The sequence below is a fragment of the Caretta caretta genome, chromosome 2, assembly GCF_965140235.1.
Source record: "Caretta caretta isolate rCarCar2 chromosome 2, rCarCar1.hap1, whole genome shotgun sequence".
In the NCBI taxonomy this organism is placed as follows: domain Eukaryota; kingdom Metazoa; phylum Chordata; order Testudines; family Cheloniidae; genus Caretta; species Caretta caretta.
The window spans coordinates 132,903,691-132,922,429 of NC_134207.1; the positions used below are offsets into that span (position 1 = coordinate 132,903,691).

Here is an 18,739-nt window from a genome sequence, read left to right on the forward strand (position 1 = left end):
GCATTGATAGATAAGATAGTTAAATTGAACTTATTGTCTATTCGTTACATTCACTTTACATTTTTGTTTCTGAAAGGGTGCTACCAGGGTTGACTGTTACATCATTGCTCGCATTGCAATGCCTAGCTTTTCCCATTGGTGGTTGTTTTCATTAACCAGCAGAGCCCCTCCTACCAGCAGATCTTTCTCTTTCTCAGACACAATTGTTTCCTACTTCAGTGACAAAGGAGGATCTCCTTCAGCAGTGGTAGCAGTAGGGGGGTTGGAAGGCACATGAGCCACTGCAGTGACTACAAAGTGGGTCTGGTCCCTTTTATGGCTGGACTTTACTGTCTCCTTGCTCCATGGGACCTTCACTCTTGCCTGAGAGAGAGGAGGGGAGACGTCCCCCACCCTCTGACCAGGCCAACACCAGACTGGCTGCCTGTCCAACTTGAGAAGGCCAGAGCAGAGGCATAGACCCAGAGGAGATTTTAGTCAGGGAGAGCTGTATTACACATTAGTCCTAACTTTCCTCCTAGCTAAATCTCTCTCAAGTGAACTTCTTCAACTCTAAGTTTGAGGTATCTAATTAAGAGGTGACTGGGCATTCTTCTTCCCTGGGGATACTGAGGAGATTCAAGGAAATCTGGGAGCAACTAGATGCTCTCCCTGCACAAAGGTGATCCCCTAAGAGATGTTACAAAACTGGAAGTTACTGTCATGCGTATAGATACTGTAGTCACTTGCATGCAGAAGTTGGCTTTCCAGATGGAGGGGATCATTTCCCTGAAAGATTCTTCTGACAGGAAGTTGAGGAGAAAAGGTAGTCACATATACCATTTTGGAATGTTCAGCTATGGCCTTAACAATTTTGCTGCAGAATCTGTATCCAGACTCCACAGGGGAGCACAAGTAGGTAACAAAGGCCTAGAACAACTTCTAATTCATTTCCGACTTCATGGTGTGGTCATTTTTTCTAATTTATTATTTCAATGTGTAGTTTTGTATACTCTTAATATATCATTGAATGAATATAATTATTGGATACAGAGGGAGAATGAAAAGATCCAATTCCTCAGATTTTTATGGACATGGTAGATTTTAATATTGTACCTTTTGTGGTTTAGAAATTTTCTGTTCATGTATAATTCTGCTCTGAAAAGAGACCGTGCAAAATTGGTATAGTATTTAGAGATCTACCTGTAGAGAAAGGTATCTCACTGTTTGTGGAAGAGGGTCTTCTGACTCTTCTTTTTTCTTACCCTCTGTCTTTTAGCCACAAAACCCCTTTTGTAGGTTGTTCCAGAGGATGGGCTCTGTTGTTTTTTTGGGAAGTTGGGGTAGGGATTCTTCCTAAACTAATTCCATTGGTTCAGACAGAGTATGAAATAACTTAGGCTGTCACCTTGTGATTTGGGACTCCTGTAAGGAAAACTTCAAGCAGCATGTCTCATGCAGAAGACATTCCCCAGAGTTGAATGGAACCATGGGATAAGCCATATATATTGCCACCAGCAGACCCCTTGATAAAATGAGGTTCTATGTTGTAATCCTAAATCTCTTTTGTAGACAATAAGGTATTTTGGGGGGCAGGATGAGGGTGGAGCAAACTCCACGCTCTGATGGAAGAATTCTACTGCAACTGACTTGATTCTTGTAGCTTCTCCTTCCATATGGAGGTTATTCTGGGTGCTTTATTCAAACTGGAATGTTAAATTCTGCCATTAGTTGTGAAGTCCCATGAAAGAACTCAAAGTTGTAGTCAATAGGGTAACTCCAGATTTACACAAAGAAAGCAGAATTTAGCTCATTGGATTATACAAAGCAAAATTTGTCCTTCAAAATCTTGATGATGATGATGTGCAAGCCAGAAAGAAAACAGCTTGAGTATATTGTAAACTGAAAAAAAAATTAAACCAGAAAAGCATTGAGACAATGAACAAGGGATCTAAGTATGATGTTTTTTAGAGAGTCACTTCACAGAAAATAACCACATGTTAATCTGCCATACATTTTCGGCTTGGAGACATATAAACTGAAATGTATTATTGTTACTGATCTTGCCAATAGCAATATTAGGCAATAACCCACTAGAAACTCTCTCTCCTCTGCTTTTTCTTCATGACAGACTAGCGTGTCATTCATCAGGAAGAATTGTCTTCTTCATGCTGCAGGGCAGATCTGTTTCACATTTGGCATTCAGTCATTATATAGGACTCCCATTGACGCTGATGATGATTGGACATGGGTGTCAAGTGCAGAACACAAAATCTAAGGTGCAGTTTGATTAGATAATTTTACCTGTTTATTAGGAAAATGTGTTTAATACTAACCTCCTTGTACATTTCACAGTTCCTAACAGACACATAGAAACAAACTAACCTCCTTTAAAGAAAAAAGTCAGAAACTATCCATTTTATTTGGGGATACCAACCTTAGTGAGAGAGAAACAAAAAGTCACCCTACAGTAATCAGAAGCTTCAGAGAAGAGTGACAAATATGTATTCTGTTGGGAAATATGAGTGCAGCAGTAACTGGTCTATTGTGTTTATAGACAGAGAGAACAAAATCAGAAGTGTGTGAGATTTTCAAGAACACATCCACAATCCAGATCCAGAGAAGATTTGATTTTTTTTTTAAACCTAGGCTTTTTAGGGAACCAGCTGGGAATTTTACTGAGCCAATTGCCTAAAAGTCAGTTTCAATTTACCAGTGGATAGGAATCTGTCAGTTTAAACTTTTTCCCCCTGGATTATGACAGCAGTCGCAGCTGCCAAAAAGTAAACACACTCTGTTCTCCATGACCCTGCCCCTACAAACCTGTATAATGGGGTATATGCTGTATAGCTACACAGAAACACACTCACCACTAAACAAAAAGACAAAAAGTAATGGATGTTGACAGTGCTGTATAAGAATCAACGTTAATTGATTTTTAAAATAGGGCAAACGTACGTATGAATGCAGAGTGTATTTTGCAGACTTGTAGTTTATATTACAATGTCATATCTTATAGCAATAGAATACAGTATATTGGTATTGAACATGACATTGCAATGTAAAATACAAGGTTATAAAAGTCCATAATTTATCACATCTGTAACATCTAGTTATGAATGTTTGCATGTATAATACATTTGCATGAATCTGAATGGTGGCAGTTATTGAAGTGTACAATTGCAATAGCCTTTCACCTCTGGAGTCCTTGAGTTTAAATGCTATCTCAGATCACAAGTAAAATTAAATTTGGTGATGTTATCTTGGTCCCTATTTTTCACATTACAAAATACTCCTCAGTTTGGTGTGACTGACAGTTCATGTTAAAGAGTGACCCAGGTCTGAAATACTACAGTGCTGTAGCTTTGGCATTGCGGATCAGGATTTATTTACAATTTCGATTTGTACATTGTATCTAACTATAAATCTCTAGGCAATCTGAGGCATTGACATTGCCGTATGTGGAGCTTTATATAATGCCTTTCCCAAGCCAGTGATACTCGTTTCTCAATTTCAAGAACATTAAAATTTCACTTACATTGAAAGGAATAAACAGTCAGTATAAGCAACAATAGACTTTGTAACACACTGATGGATGGCAAAACAAAAAAATATACAGGTGAAATATAGTGATGAAAAATAAAAGAAATTCATAATAATGAGTGGCAAAGTCAAGTGGTCAGAAGATGGGACTGGAAGACAAGAACTTTTGATTTCTAACCCCAGCTCTGACACTGGGTGATTCTGTATCCCTGGGCAAGTCACTTAACCACTATATGTCATTTCCAGATCTCTAAAATGGTGGTGGTGATACTTGCCTGTCTGTCTTTCAGGGATATTGCTATGATTTGACGTTTTTCTAAATAGCTTTGGAATGAAAAAGTGGCACAAAAATGCTAAATAGTGGGAACAGGATTGTGGATCTACAAATCTAGGACCTGGATGAGATGAAAGGTTGATTCCATGGATCCAAGGGAAGCCCAGCATCTGTCACTCTGGGGAAAAAGTGCTCAGAGATTTGAGGCATAGCTGGCTAGTTACTTGGGGGGACATTTACAAAGGCACAAAGGTGAGTTAGCTTCCCTTTGTACCTTTTGAATATTCCCCATTTCCCTGTACCCAGGTGCCTTTCAGTTGATTGTGTCTACCATACTTCTGCTGGCTAATCTCTCATCAAGAAATGGAAGATTTAGACCATTGGAAAGAGATGGATTTTCCCATGGAGATCATAGCACTAAAACATAGCTTTTAGTCATGGAAGGTCCTGAGATGTCTGACTTTAAAATAGATGTTGTCATAAATATAAAGGGAAGGGTAAACCCCTTTGAAATCCCTCCTGGCCAGGGGAAAGCTCCTCTCACCTGTAAAGGGTTAAGAAGCTAAAGGTAACCTCGCTGGCACCTGACCAAAATGACCAATGAGGAGACAAGATACTTTCAAAAGCTGGGAGGAGGGAGAGAAACAAAGGGTCTGTGTCTGTCTGTATGCTGGTTTCTGCCAGGGATAGACCAGGAATGGAGTCTTAGAACTTTTAGTAAGTAATCTAGCTAGGTATGTGTTAGATTATGATTTCTTTAAATGGCTGAGAAAAGAATTGTGCTGAATAGAATAACTATTTCTGTCTGTGTATCTTTTTTGTAACTTAAGGTTTTGCCTAGAGGGGTTCTCTATGTTTTGGAATCTAATTACCCTGTAAGATATCTACCATCCTGATTTTACAGGGGGGATTTCTTTATTTCTATTTACTTCTATTTTTTATTAAAAGTCTTCTTGTAAAAAAACTGAATGCTTTTTCATTGTTCTCAGATCCAAGGGTTTGGGTCTGTGGTCACCTATGCAAATTGGTGAGGCTTTTTATCCAACATTTCCCAGGAGGGGGGGGGTGCAAGTGTTGGGAGGATTGTTCATTGTTCTTAAGATCCAAGGGTCTGGGTCTGTAGTCACCTAGGCAAATTGGTGAGGCTTTTTACCAAACCTTGTCCAGGAAGTGGGGTGCAAGGTTTTGGGAAGTATTTTTGGGGGAAAGACGCGTCCAAACAGCTCTTCCCCAGTAACCAGTATTAGTTTGGTGGTGGTAGCGGCCATTCCAAGGATAACGGGTGTAATATTTTGTACCTTGGGGAAGTTTTGACCTAAGCTGGTAAAGATAAGCTTAGGAGGTTTTTCATGCAGGTCCCCACATCTGTACCCTAGACTTCAGAGTGGGGGAGGAACCTTGACAGATGTTTTTAGCAAATGTTTTCAGTTTATCAGTTCTAATTTTCTTTCCCTTGAATCCTGAACATTTGGACTCATGAAGCCTTGATTTGCAGGTAATGATATACAGAAAATTCTAAATAATATTTTTGAAAACACACATAAAATAGTGACTGACACAGAATGCATGATAGAGTAAGGAGGTGTACCTTGTTTATTGCCAGTCAAATGGAATATACTGCAAAAGTCTATTGTGGTTTTGGATGATGTAGCCACCCTAAACACATGCCAGTAAAATCATTATACCACACTATCATGTTCATACTCTGTATGCATAACTGGGGTGAAGCTTCTGCTAAGGCTCTGAAGGCAGAATTTATAATAACTCTTATAGAAATCAAAGGATTTATTGGGACACTGCAATTAATGACTGCAGCACACAGGCAGGCAGGATTTAACCTTCTCCTATTCCTCCTGAATCAAGATAGCAGAATATCAACACAAGACAATTTAACAATAAGATAATGATACACCACCACCTATTGTGGATGTGCTGTATACACCGATCATTACAGAATTATATCAAGAGTACATCAAAAGTGTTATTACAGTATTATATCAAGAGATATTCTGAAATCAGTTTGGAGTGAACATATTGGCCACATTATATTTTATTACATTAGGCTAACGTTTTTCAACTTGAGTTCCTAAGAGTTGGTATATTATAACAATTTTGATGTCAGGAGTTCACACTAGTCTATCGTAAAGCAGAATATGGGCTTATTTTTCAGATGTGCAGAGCTCTCACAACTCCCATTGAAATTCACTTGAAAATTAAGCCACTGCAGGATTTAGGTAGTGAACATGAGGCCCCAATTCAGCAGTCCACTCCTGTTCAGAAAAGAACTTAAGCACATGTTTTAATTTTAGGCATGTGTGTAAGTCCCATTTACTTCAATACAATTTAAGCATATACTTTTAAGTGTTTTACCAACTAATGATGGACACACACAGATGCTTAAATGTTTTGATGAAATGTGGGTCCCAGTTCATTTCTGCAGTTTGTGAAATATAAAAGAAAAAGAGGAAAGGGAAAAAAAAAATGAGTCTGTTCATATATCCTGGCATCTCACGATTTTTGGTCTGATAATTTACATTGATTTAATCAGAACATTGTAAAATTCACACAGCCATATTGGTCACAACCCCTGCATGCAAATAATAATTAAAAAACATGCACCTTCTGTGTGTGTGGGGTGTCCATTTTAATTGCCCAAGTTTGAACTCTTTACCTGTCTATTTCAAAGATGTATCATAAACAGTTTCGTTGGGGGGTGGGAAACATTCATTAAATCAGCGTCATCGTTGTGGATTGCTATTCTTCTTGGCTGGATGAGGACATTTTTCTTTTGGCCAACATTTCAATTTTATGTTTTGCTGGCAATGAATGTTTGTAGGTCAGAAAAATACCCTGGTAGCTCTTCTATTGTGGAATCCCAGATAACATTCTTCTTAATCTTCAGCATCTACATTAAACCGTTCTATGATGTATACAGCAGTGGTCAACACTATGTCTAGGAGATAATTTGTTGCTTTTCCATCTTTCATAATAGTAGAGCATGTGCTTAGTAGTTCAAAGATGAAAAGAGGATACTCGGAGGGAATGCCTTAGTTGTCTGGATGATTTAAATGCCTCAGTTCCAGTTGAAAGTTTAATCCCAGTGGGGATCAACTCAGCACTTCATCCTTCAGATATTGATAAATTGAAATCTATACAGTTTAATATGTGGAAATGTAATGACCACATTTTCACATATAGCCTTTAATTTTGCAACTATATCACATCCAAAAATCAGGTACATTGCTGATTGTTAAAAGGTCAACATTAAATACTAAATTTAAAATTAAATTTTACTTACTGATATATGCATATGGTTAAATTCACTACACAGAATCATAGCCATGTAGGGCTGGAAGGTACCTCAATAAGTCATTTAGCCTAGCCCCCCCCCCCCCCCCCACAGGGTGGTGGGACCAAGTAAACCTAGACCATCCCTGATAAGTGTTTGTCTAATCTGTTTTTTTTAAAAACTTCCAGTGATGGGAATTCCACAGTCTCCCTTGGAAGCTATTCCAGATCTTCAATTACCCTTATAGTTAGAAAACTTTCCCTAATATCTAACCTAAGTCACCTTTGCTGCAGATTAAGCTCACTGTTTCTTTTCCTTCTAATGGTCATGGAGAACAATTGATCACCAACCTCTTTATAACAGCTATTAACATATTTGAAGACTGTCATCAGGTTCCCACGTAGTCGTCTTTGCTCAAGACTATACATACCCATTTTTTTTAATCTTTCCTCATAGATCAGGTTTTCTAAGCTTTTCGTCAGTGCTGTTGCTCTCCTCTGGATTCTCTTCAATTTGTCCACATCTTTCCTAAAATGTGGTGCCCAAAACTGGACACAGTACTCCAGCTGAGGCCTCACCAGTGCCAAGTAGAGCAGGACAGTTGCCTCTCATGTTTTGTATTGGGGTTCCCAAACCATGGCAGTGGCCCAAAGGTGGGCCTCAGCATAGTTCCAAGTGGCCCACCATCATGAGCAGAGTTTCAGGGGCTGGTGGGAGTGGTGATGCCAGGCATTTTGTGCATCCAGGTCAGTTTCCTCATGTGGGCTGATAATGGATGCCGTGCCCTAGAGGCTCAGGTAGGTGTAGTCCATGGTGCCTGCGAACCACTGGGTGCCAGTGGTCACAGTGACAGTGTAGGATGGCATGACTGGGCCCACCCCAGTGCGTACATAGCCAAGAAGAGTGGAGCTGCCCTCATAGTGCCAAATGGGGACCAAGTGCCTGGATGGGCCCCACAGCAGCACCCCCTTGGACACAGTCCTCTTCCTGAACCCCTTGCTACCCCCCGTCCCACCTGCACACAGCCCCTTTGCTACTCCTTGCTTGCACCCTGAGCTGGCTGAAAGCTGAAAATAGAAGATGAGATCAGGTTAAGCTGGAAAAACTGTGCAAAGAGAAGCAGGCACATCCATTCCATTAACACAACTGCTGGTCTGTAAGTTGATATTTTTATTTGCAATATTTTATACTTTTCTAATTCGTAGAGAATAGGGTTGGGTCTTTACTTAGCACAGAAATTCAGATTTTACACTAAAAATATTGAAAATACAATATAGGGTTCAAAGTTGGACAACTATTTTGTTTTAAAATCAAATAACACAATGTGTTTTTAACAATTTTGTTAACATTGTTGTGTTGCTTATTATTCCGTTTTTACAAATTGTGCTTTCCCTGTTTGAACACCACATTTTGCTCTCAACATTTTTTTTAAAATGTAGTTTTACTAAAGCTTTTTTGGTTTCAAAAATATTGAAAGATATTGACGTATTCTTTGAGTGCATATCGCTAGGTATTTCTATCATTACAATTGGTTACATTAAAATGAAAAGGAAACATGTACATTGTTCAGTTATAGTGGTATAGTTTACATGCATGTAATAATATTAATAATTTTCCTCAAGAAGTGTTAAAAGTGGGCCACAGTGTCTATTGCAGCTACACAGGTGGGCTTCAGGGAAAAAAGTTTGGGAACCCCTGTCTTAAATAAGTCCTTTTATAATTGGCTTATAACCCCCTTTTAGAACACCCCATAATGATATTAGCCTTTTTTGCAGCTGCATCACATTGTTGATTTATATTCCGTTTGTGGTCCACTATAACCCCCTGTCAAGGTTCCTCCCCCACTCTGAACTCTAGGGTACAGATGTGGGGACCTGCATGAAAACCTCCTAAGCTTATCTTTACCAGCTTAGGTCAAAACTTCCCCAAGGTACAAAATATTCCACCCGTTGTCCTTGGACTGGCCGCTACCACCACCAAACTAATACTGATTACTGGGGAAGAGCTGTTTGGACGCGTCCTTCCCCCCAAAATACTTCCCAAAACCTTGCACCCCACTTCCTGGACAAGATTTGGTAAAAAGCCTCACCAATTTGCCTAGGTGACTACAGACCCAGACCCTTGGATCTTAAGAACAATGAACAATCCTCCCAACACTTGCACCCCCCCTTTCCTGGGAAATGTTGGATAAAAAGCCTCACCAATTTGCATAGGTGACCACAGACCCAAACCCTTGGATCTGAGAACAATGAAAAAGCATTCAGTTTTTTACAAGAAGACTTTTAATAAAAAATAGAAGTAAATAGAAATAAAGAAATCCCCCCTGTAAAATCAGGATGGTAGATATCTTACAGGGTAATTAGATTCCAAAACATAGAGAACCCCTCTAGGCAAAACCTTAAGTTACAAAAAAGATACACAGACAGAAATAGTTATTCTATTCAGCACAATTCTTTTCTCAGCCATTTAAAGAAATCATAATCTAACACATACCTAGCTAGATTACTTACTAAAAGTTCTAAGACTCCATTCCTGGTCTATCCCCGGCAAAGACCCAGCATACAGACAGACACAGACCCTTTGTTTCTCTCCCTCCTCCCAGCTTTTGAAAGTATCTTGTCTCCTCATTGGTCATTTTGGTCAGGTGCCAGCGAGGTTACCTTTAGCTTCTTAACCCTTTACAGGTGAGAGGAGCTTTCCCCTGGCCAGGAGGGATTTCAAAGGGGTTTACCCTTCCCTTTATATTTATGACACCCCCTGTCACAGGGTAACTCACTCACTGCCAGTGGTACCTCCTTCTGGCTGTTTTGGGGATTAGCTCTCTTCCAGCAACATCTCCCCTTGCTGACACCTTCTCTTGCTATCTCTCTACCCATTGTCCTCTCTCTCATTTTATGGCCCATTTCTTGCTCCAGAAGCTGCAGCTTCCTCTTTGTGACTCAGTCCTCCAGCCAGGTCTCCATGTTGTTTCCCCTTGCAGGGTATAGAGTCTCTCTGGACCCACTATCCCACCGCTCAGTCAGTGGCTGATAGGGGAACCCGAGCCTGCCCACTACTCCATTTTCCAGTCCAGGGACCCTACAAAATGCAGCCAAGGTCTGCTCAGTCCCCAGCCTTTCTGCTCTCTCCCTCAGCTGCTTCCTTCTCAGCTCCCAGAGGTTTTCTTCTCCACCCTTCTCTCTTCATAGTATGCCCTTCTCTCATCACCAGGATCCCAGGTTCCTATTCTTTCCCTGGGTTCTCTCCTTCCCTCTCTAATACACAGAGGATGGCTCTAGACTCCTTCACTGTTGCCATTTCTGTTACCATCTTCCTGGCTTTATACCAGCCCAGCCCCCACCTGGTCAACTGAGCCCCATTTTCTACTCAGGGGTTGCTTCTTGGGCCTAAACCCCTAATGTTGGCCATTTCACGAATTGGCCCCTGTCTCAATTTACTTAACCCTGTCAGGGCTGGTGTAAGGTGAGCTCCCCATCAGACCCCCAGATCGTTTTTAGCACCACCTAGCCAGTTATTCCCCCATTTTGTAGTTGCACACTTGATTTTTCATTTCCAAGTATAATACTTTGCACTTGTCTTTACTGAATTCATCTTGTTGATTTCTTACCAATTCTTTCATTTGTCAAGATTGTTTTGAATTCAAATCCTGTCCTCCAAAGTACATGGAATGCCTCCCATCTAAGTACCTTTCAAAGTATGCATTTTACATTGTATTAAAAAGGGAATTTTACATTGAGACAAAGTAGAAAAATGAGATTGTTTGCAAAAATTAGTAATTTTACCTGGCTGGCTATCATTCGTACTCCTTTCTCTTTTATTTCAAATATCTTCTGTTCAGATAAGAACTTCCTCCCTTACAACTCAGTTTCTTCTTCTGATTGATCCTGCAGTAAAATCATAAATCTGTGTTTATGACACCACCATCTGTCATCACGGGAATAAACGGGATTTAGAACTACTCCCTAACTACAGAATAAATAAGGACAATAAATAATGATGTTTCTTTTTATTATGATTGCTATTTTACAATTCCACAACAAAAACATGCTGTATCTGGCACTTAAGAAAAGAACAGTCAGATGAATAAATGTCGGGTAATTATTGCTATGTGTACCCTGTTGAGTTACGTGAGAGGACTGGTACTAAGACCTACTGTGCTGAGGTAATATTATCAAGGTAGGATTATACATAATATGTATGGGTAGATGGTAATCGTGAAATGATGAAAGGCAAAGGGGGTCTGCACTGGCGTGGAAAGAAAATGCAGCAAGCATGGTTTCTTTAAGTAAACTGTTAGACATGGTTCATTTTAGATCTGATATTCCCATTCATTTTGGAAGCACATCACTGTTACCAGAAGCTTCCTTTTTAGGCTGGAAAAGATCACTGTAAACATATGGAAGTTTCTGTATCTCAGAGGAAAGAAGGTGAAGTGTGAGGCTAGCAATATCTGCGGTTATGCACAAGGAAGCATATGCATGCCTATTTCAGTTTACTGAGATGGGGGGGGGGGGAGAGAATAGGGAACCTTTTCATTGACTTCAGTGGGAGTTGGATTGAGCCCTTTGAGAGCTGTTGCCTTTTTATGGAAAAATAGGAATAGGTGACTTTCTGGTTTTAAAAAAAATGATTAGGGCTATATTTATACCTAGATAGAGATAGCAGCTATGAGTAAAAATGAAGAAAAATACTTAAATTTTGATCTGGAGATATAAAGGGATATATAAGTTATCATCTGCTGCCCTGAGAAGAATTAAATTTAAATAAGAAATGAATCCTTACCTCTTGGTTAAAAATAAAAAATACACCAGAGTAGGATTTGAATTCTGATCCAGGAGAAAATACTCATTCACCAGTAGCCCATTGAATAAAGTCCAATTGTGACGCTTTGCTCTATCCGTATAATTGACAAGCTGTGATAGAAGTGAGGTCTTTTCACCTTCACATGCATGGAAGTTTCTATTTTTAATGCCATTTTAAAGTTCTGTATATATCACTCTATGTAACAATAAAAAAAACGAGGATTCCCACAACCCCGAGAAGAAAGAGAGATATTCCCTCTAGCTAAATGCCAGGCAAAGTTGTGGCATTCATGGGTGGGGGGGAGGAAAGTTGTGCAGTGGTTATACAAGGTAATTATTTTGTGTTATTTTGGGTATAATAAAGGAGCTGTCATTCTGTTTGACTGGCATTTTTTTTAATGCTGCCTTTGGCTGTCACTGGATAAATGTGAGCCTTTCCTTATTCTTCTTGACCTCAAAATGTACTGCAGAATCCAACATAACTTGCAGTCTCTTGGAATACCTTCTGAAAGAAAAGAAAAATGTTCACCTGCTCTAAAATGTTAATTTCTATAGCTCACCTTTTGAATACGAAAATGTTTGTGTGATAAGATGGTTCAGCTTTTTGCTTTCCTCTTAGTAGGAAGAGTATAAACTTGAAGGTAGACTTGTGCTGAGAAGGGTCAGAGTATATGTTTCTCCAAACCTACACAGCAGGTTACTGTGCCCCCAAATGCAAGAGCCATTGTACCCCAAGAGCTGCTTCATAATTTAAGCAGATTTTGAATGCCTTCCTCTGGGGCTTCGCAGTGCAAACTGAGGTGGGGAGTCTATGGATCTTACTGCTGCTTGGAGCATAACTGCCTCCTAGGAAGATATCCACAGTGGCTGGAGGGGAAGATGTGGCTTTCCAGTATCTCTCCTCTGGGAATACACTTTTAACAAGTGGAGGTCTGTCCTTGCCAGAATCAGGGCAGACAAGCCTAAGCAGGCTGTGAGGAGGAAGGGAACTATGCCTTACAGCTGCTGTTCTCCTCTTCCTATGTTTCCTTCTTCTGATTTGGTGCTTTTTATTCAGATTATCAGGGTCCCCATTCTCAGTTAGTCAGTTTATAAATCTATCTAGAGTAAAAAAGCAATAATTTGATATGTACACAAAGTAAATATAGTTCTGGCTATTTTAAAAACAAATGGCATGTGCATATATATACTGCTTTTAAAGCTGAAACATGCTTGTTTTTTAAGGATTAGAAGGCACTATGCAGTTTAAGACTCCCCAAATTATTTTCAGAATATGACCATGTTTGTGCTGTTTTTTAAATGCCAATATTTCCACCAACTAGTTTGGGAGCAAGACTGAAGCCTGTGATATATGTAAAGACCTGAAGAATGTTAAATACAAACTGTTGGGAAGAACTCAATTTTCTTGTTGACTAGAAGGCCCATAGCAGAAAGACTGCCTAGCCTCAAGATTTCAGCAATGGAAGGCACTCCCAACTCTCACCCCACAGAGTCCCTAAACTGTCCAGCAGAACTCCCAGTGTGTGTGGTTCTGGATGGAGCAGCCGGGAGATACACTAACTGAGCCCTTGTCAAACATAGCATGCTGTCCCTGGGGTGAATTCCTTCTGTGGCGGCAGCAAGCCACCACCTCTGTGACAGCAGGGCTGTATCAAGATCAAAGGAGTTAAAAATCATTTCCTCCTTAATTTACCTGCCAAGGCCTGAGATTGGGATTTAGTGTGTCTCCAGAAAGAGTTGATGGCATCAGTAAAACTTAATATAAATCAAAGCAAGTGGGTGGTAGTTTCATTTGTTCCAGGAGTTAGTGTCAGTGGGCCCTGGTATTGGAGCTATTACTACTGACAGAGACCCACATTCTGTGGAAAATCTTGAAATCTTGGTGCATGTTCTTCAGCATCTTTCTTCTGGGCTTTACTTTAGAAGTTCTTAATATTCAGTATGTCATAGGACCATAGGAGGAAGGGAATTTTACTTACCATTGTGGTAGCCAGAGTATCTTTACAAAGGCATAAATGTCTGTGGTAAATAAGGAGAATGTCCATGGGAATGTTTAAAGAATGCATGAATTTCTTGGAACTTTTCCATGTGTCACATAGGCAAACCTCAATTATCCAAATAGCAGTTCATTGAAAACTCTGATATGCAAAAGTCAGATCTGTCCCTTTGTGGTTTGACTTCAGTATATAAGGTTGGACTGGTCAGACATGTGCATATAAATCTCTATATGCTCAAGTGTTTTATATGCTCAAGTCTTTATATCTGTTTGACCAGTATATCAAGATACATACACTGCAGTCCTAAAGTGCAGCTCCTTCTGTGTCTTAGAAATGTAGCAGACACTAGGAGCCTACTAGTAAGTCTGAACGCTGAGCTCAGGACCAGGGGACTTAAAAGCCTGCTAGCTGGCTCTTCCAATTATCTGAAGTTTTCGAGAGTCCTTCTAGACCTTTGGATAATTGGGATTGTGCTTTACTGTTTTCTTTAATTTTGATCCAGCTCTTTTTAAATGAGCCTTAGTGCTTTCATTTCCTTTGTGTTTTCTTTTTGAGGTCTGCATCACTGAAATATTTACCCAGAATTTGGGCAGATTTTACAGATTCTATAGTTATAAATAATAATGAGGATTAGTAAATTAACATCTTTCAGATCATTTGAGTCTGTGCAGACCAATCTTTCTACTTGATTTTATTTTTCAAATATGTTTTACTTTAGTTGCCATTTGCTGCTGACTATTTAAGAAAAGTACATCTGCTAAGTGGTTGCAATTAGAAAAAAATCATTCTTCATAAACAAAAGAGGGAAGAGCAAATTATAACGTTTTCAAATTCTTAAAAAAAACCCCACAATGTTGTTATGAGGATCAGTTAGTAACAAATTATCAGAAATGAAAATCCTTTCCTCCATTGATTAACTGCTCTCTTTGACATAAAACACTTTCTAGATCATCCCAGAACAATCTAATTAAAATTAAAAGAACACATCCAAGAAGAATTTTATTAGCTGTTGTGTGTTTGGCACTGCTACAGTAACAGAAATCTTTTTTCCCTTTTTATTAACAGATAGTTGTCTGGACATGATACATTCTTTTTCTAGCCTTCAGTTTTACATTCACTCTTTTCTTATTAAATATCCAGACTGGAAACAGGAAAAAATGGAAGTGATGCAGCCACATGTGGGAAAGGGAGAAGCAGTTGATTTAAATGCTAGGAGACAGATTAGGCTATTAAGTCACAGGTTTGCATTAGAGACAGAGCACAGGCCAGCAGGAGAACACACTGTCTCCCCAAAGTACTTATATGGTCCCCATTACTGTAGTATTTGAGCACCTCCCAATTTTAAAGGAATTAATCCTCACAACATCCCTGTGAGCATCCTAGCATCCCATTTTATATATGGGGAATGAGACACAGAGAGAGTAAGTGACTTTCCCATGTTAACACAGGAAGGTGAAGTAGGGAATTGAGCCTAACTCTTGAGTCCCAGGTTAGTGTCATAACCAGTGCACTGTCCCTTCTTACACTGTTTACAAGCATATAGCAAGTATTCCTTCCTGCAACCAGTTATCACTAAAGAACAGAGTTTGTCTGTTAAGGGAAGGTGGGGCCATGAACTTACCTTTTCCCTTCTCCTGCTCTCCATCATTTAGAGGTTTGATCCTCACGGCAATGCAGGGAGTGCAGTTGTAGCCAGCCTCTGTGTAGAATACAAGGGGCTAAGGCTCCTTGTACCCTCTCCTTTACCCACCTGCACAAGAATCAGCTACAGCCTGGCCCTAAGTAATGTATAGTGACACTCCATAACTGTGCGGAAAAATAGCTAAGGTTGTCCTCTTTCACTTGTTCATGCATTCATTAATAATAAATACTTTTCATTATTAATTATTATTAAGCCACTAGATTAGTATTAGGGAAAATATTTTTTTAAATGGCTCCAAAAAAGTCATTTGGCGCAGGAGTATTTCATGTGGTGGAAAAGTTATGATACAGCACAGTTATGAAAGATAAAAAGATTTCAGTTCATAAAACCAGTTGAGTGCTCAGAAAGAAATCTTAGAAGCCACTGAACATTTAGTATTAAAAAGATCCACCATTCTCCCATCTGATGATGTCCTAGCAAATCTCCCAAAACAGAACAAACCCTATGCAACGAAATGAAATAATTAAAACCCATTTCAAAACTTACAGTGTAATCCTGATTTGTTCCTAAAAGACACAACAAATCATCACAAAATCCTGAATTTAGAATGAAGAGAAAAACCTGAGACAATGGGAAGGAAAATATTCCAAATAAATAAGACATGAAGTGGTCTTAAGAAGTGTCAGGGGGAAAAACATGGAAAATTATAAGAACAGGGTTTTTTGTACATTGCTCAAAATAGCTATGGTGTGATTTCAGTTTCAGCGGTTCAGCTTTACAAGGGTATTTTTGATCCCACTGTGCTTGTATTAGGAACATAGGGGCTAATTCTTCCCTTGAAACATGCATTCAGCTTCTACTGGCATTAATGTGGTTTGTGTATATACATCTGAAGACAAAAATGGGCTCATAGGACCTGAACAAAAAGAAAACCTTTCATTAAAGTAGGAAAGAGATGGTTATTAGTCCTGCTTTAAGCAAATCTCAAGCTATCCTTAATTGTGGTGTTGCTACCTGTCTAGTTCCCTTTAATGTTATTATGGAAAAGTGAGTCCCAAAAACTATTTACAGTTAAGAGAGTGTTGAGATTCAAACTTAGAGCAAGGCTAATATCCATCTGTTTCATATTTTAATGATTGAATTTAGTTTCCAGATTTGGCACAATGATTGTTTAGAAGGCAATTATTTATTATTATTATTTATTTGTATTAAAGTAATGCCCTATGGGCTTCAATCAAGGTTCCACTCTGCTAGGTGGTATACAAACAAGTAATAAAGTAATAAGATAAGAATTCCTGCCTCGGGGAGCTCAAAATTGAATTTTCCATGAATATTTTATGTGAAACATACTTACTAACTTTTGCAAAAGAACTATTTAAATATGATCCATTTTACAAATGTATCCCTGAGAGTCTACTTTTTTTTTTCTTGGGTCCTCTAGTTCAGTGGTGGGCAACCTGTGGCCCACTGGCCACACACGGCCCATCAGGGCAAGCTGCTGGCGGGCCACTAGACATTTGCATGGCCACCTGCAGCTCCCAGTGGCTGTGGTTTGCCATTCCTGGCCCACGGGAGTTGCAGGAAGCGGCACGGGCCTGGCCGCCACTTCCCACAGTTCCTATTGGCTGGAACAGCAAACCACGGCCACTGGGAGCTGCAGGTGGCCGTGCAAATGCAACCAAACGGTTAGAAATGTAACCAAACGGTCTGGCGGCCCACCAGCAGCTTGCCCTGACAGGCTGCAGGTTGTCCACCACTGCTCTAGTTGAATAACAACAATACCCCCAAACTTCTCTCTCAAAACTCCTCAGACCTAGGCCACCTATCAACTCTTAAAATGAAATACAAAAACAATCATTCCATTTATCCATCATACCCGGATTGATCCCTGCCAGGGAAAGCTGGCAGAACTCCTCAGATCCACCAATGACCTTCCCTTTTTGATAAAACAGAGGGTAATGGCCTCTGTAGCACAGCTGCAAGCTCCTAGACTCTGAGGACTTTGACTTAGACTCCAAACTCTTCCTGGCTCCTGCCACCCTGCCTTGGCTCCCGTTAGTACCATATGGCAATGGAAGAGCCAGCGTTAAACCTTAATTCCAGACATACAAACAAACATATACAGATTTCTACACAGAAATTATCACCAAATCTAGAAAAGCACCCAATCACAAAAGTTTTCTTAACTATATCACTCTCACAATTTACAATCCTGCAATAAGCCTTCCTTACATGCACCAGTATTGCACCATGTACCGAACTAGATACAATCCCATTTGCGAAAAGCCATATCCACCCTATGTTAGTAATAGAAATACATGAATATATAATATAAAAAAATGGGCCAGGTTATGTCTGTGCTGGAAAACAAAGGAAAACTCGTTCCCTCGTTAATCAATCTGCAGCTGCTCCATCCAGAGGCGGATTTACCATGAAACAAGCAGTGCAGTGGCATGGGCCACCCAATGGCGGGGGTCGGGGGCCCAAAATGCAGGACAAATCTCATCTGACAACCTGTTTCCGGGTCTCTGCCGGCAGTGCCGCAGGGCTCAGGTAGGCAAGGTGCCTGCATTTCATGGCCAGTGGCCCCATGCCACTCCCAGAAGCCAACAGCTGCTCGCATGTCTCTGCATGCCCCTGGTGGTGGGGGGGAACACGGCTCCATGCACTGCCCCCACCCCAGGCAGTGCCTGGAGACCTGCTGCCCACCTCCCCGCAAGGGGTGTGCAGAGATGTGCCAGCAGCAGGGCTAAGGCAGCTCCCTGCTGGCATTGCTTCCCTCCCTTCCTCCACGCCGCACCGCTCATGGAAGTGACCGGCATGTCCCTGCAGCTCCTGGGGGAGGGGGTATCTCTGCACATTGCCCCCGCCCCGACTGCCGACTCCGCAGCTCCCATTGGCCAGGAACTGCAGCCAATGGGAGCTGCGGGGGCGGCACCTGAGGGCAGTGATGTGCAGAGACCTGCTGGTCCATCCCCCTCCTGCCCGCCTTGGAGCCACTGCCAGAGGGGTGTCCTGGTCACTTTGGGAGCCGTGCCGCTCAAGGTAAGCCCCACCCCTGACTCCTCCTGCACCCCAGCCCAGAGCCCGCACCCCGCAAGCCATTTTCCCCCCAGAGCCTGCATTCCTCACCCCCTCCCAAACCCCTGCCCAGCCCAGAACCTAGCACCCCCTCCTGTACCCCAACCCCCTGCCCCAATCAAGGTACCTCAC

General features: G+C 40.7%; 1 protein-coding gene across 8 annotated transcripts in view; it reads left to right on the forward strand.

Moving 5' to 3' along the window:
- CDH18 (cadherin 18) overlaps positions 1-18,739 on the forward strand; it is an 831,624-nt gene that overhangs the window by 433,726 nt on the left and 379,159 nt on the right. The window contains exon 1 of one of the 8 annotated variants that reach the window (XM_048839644.2): positions 2,157-2,258. The exons of the other annotated variants lie outside the window; for them this stretch is intronic. The gene's annotated coding sequence lies outside the window, so the exon portion shown is untranslated. Of the gene's footprint in view, positions 1-2,156; positions 2,259-18,739 lie in introns of those variants that run through there. 8 annotated transcript variants of the gene reach the window in all.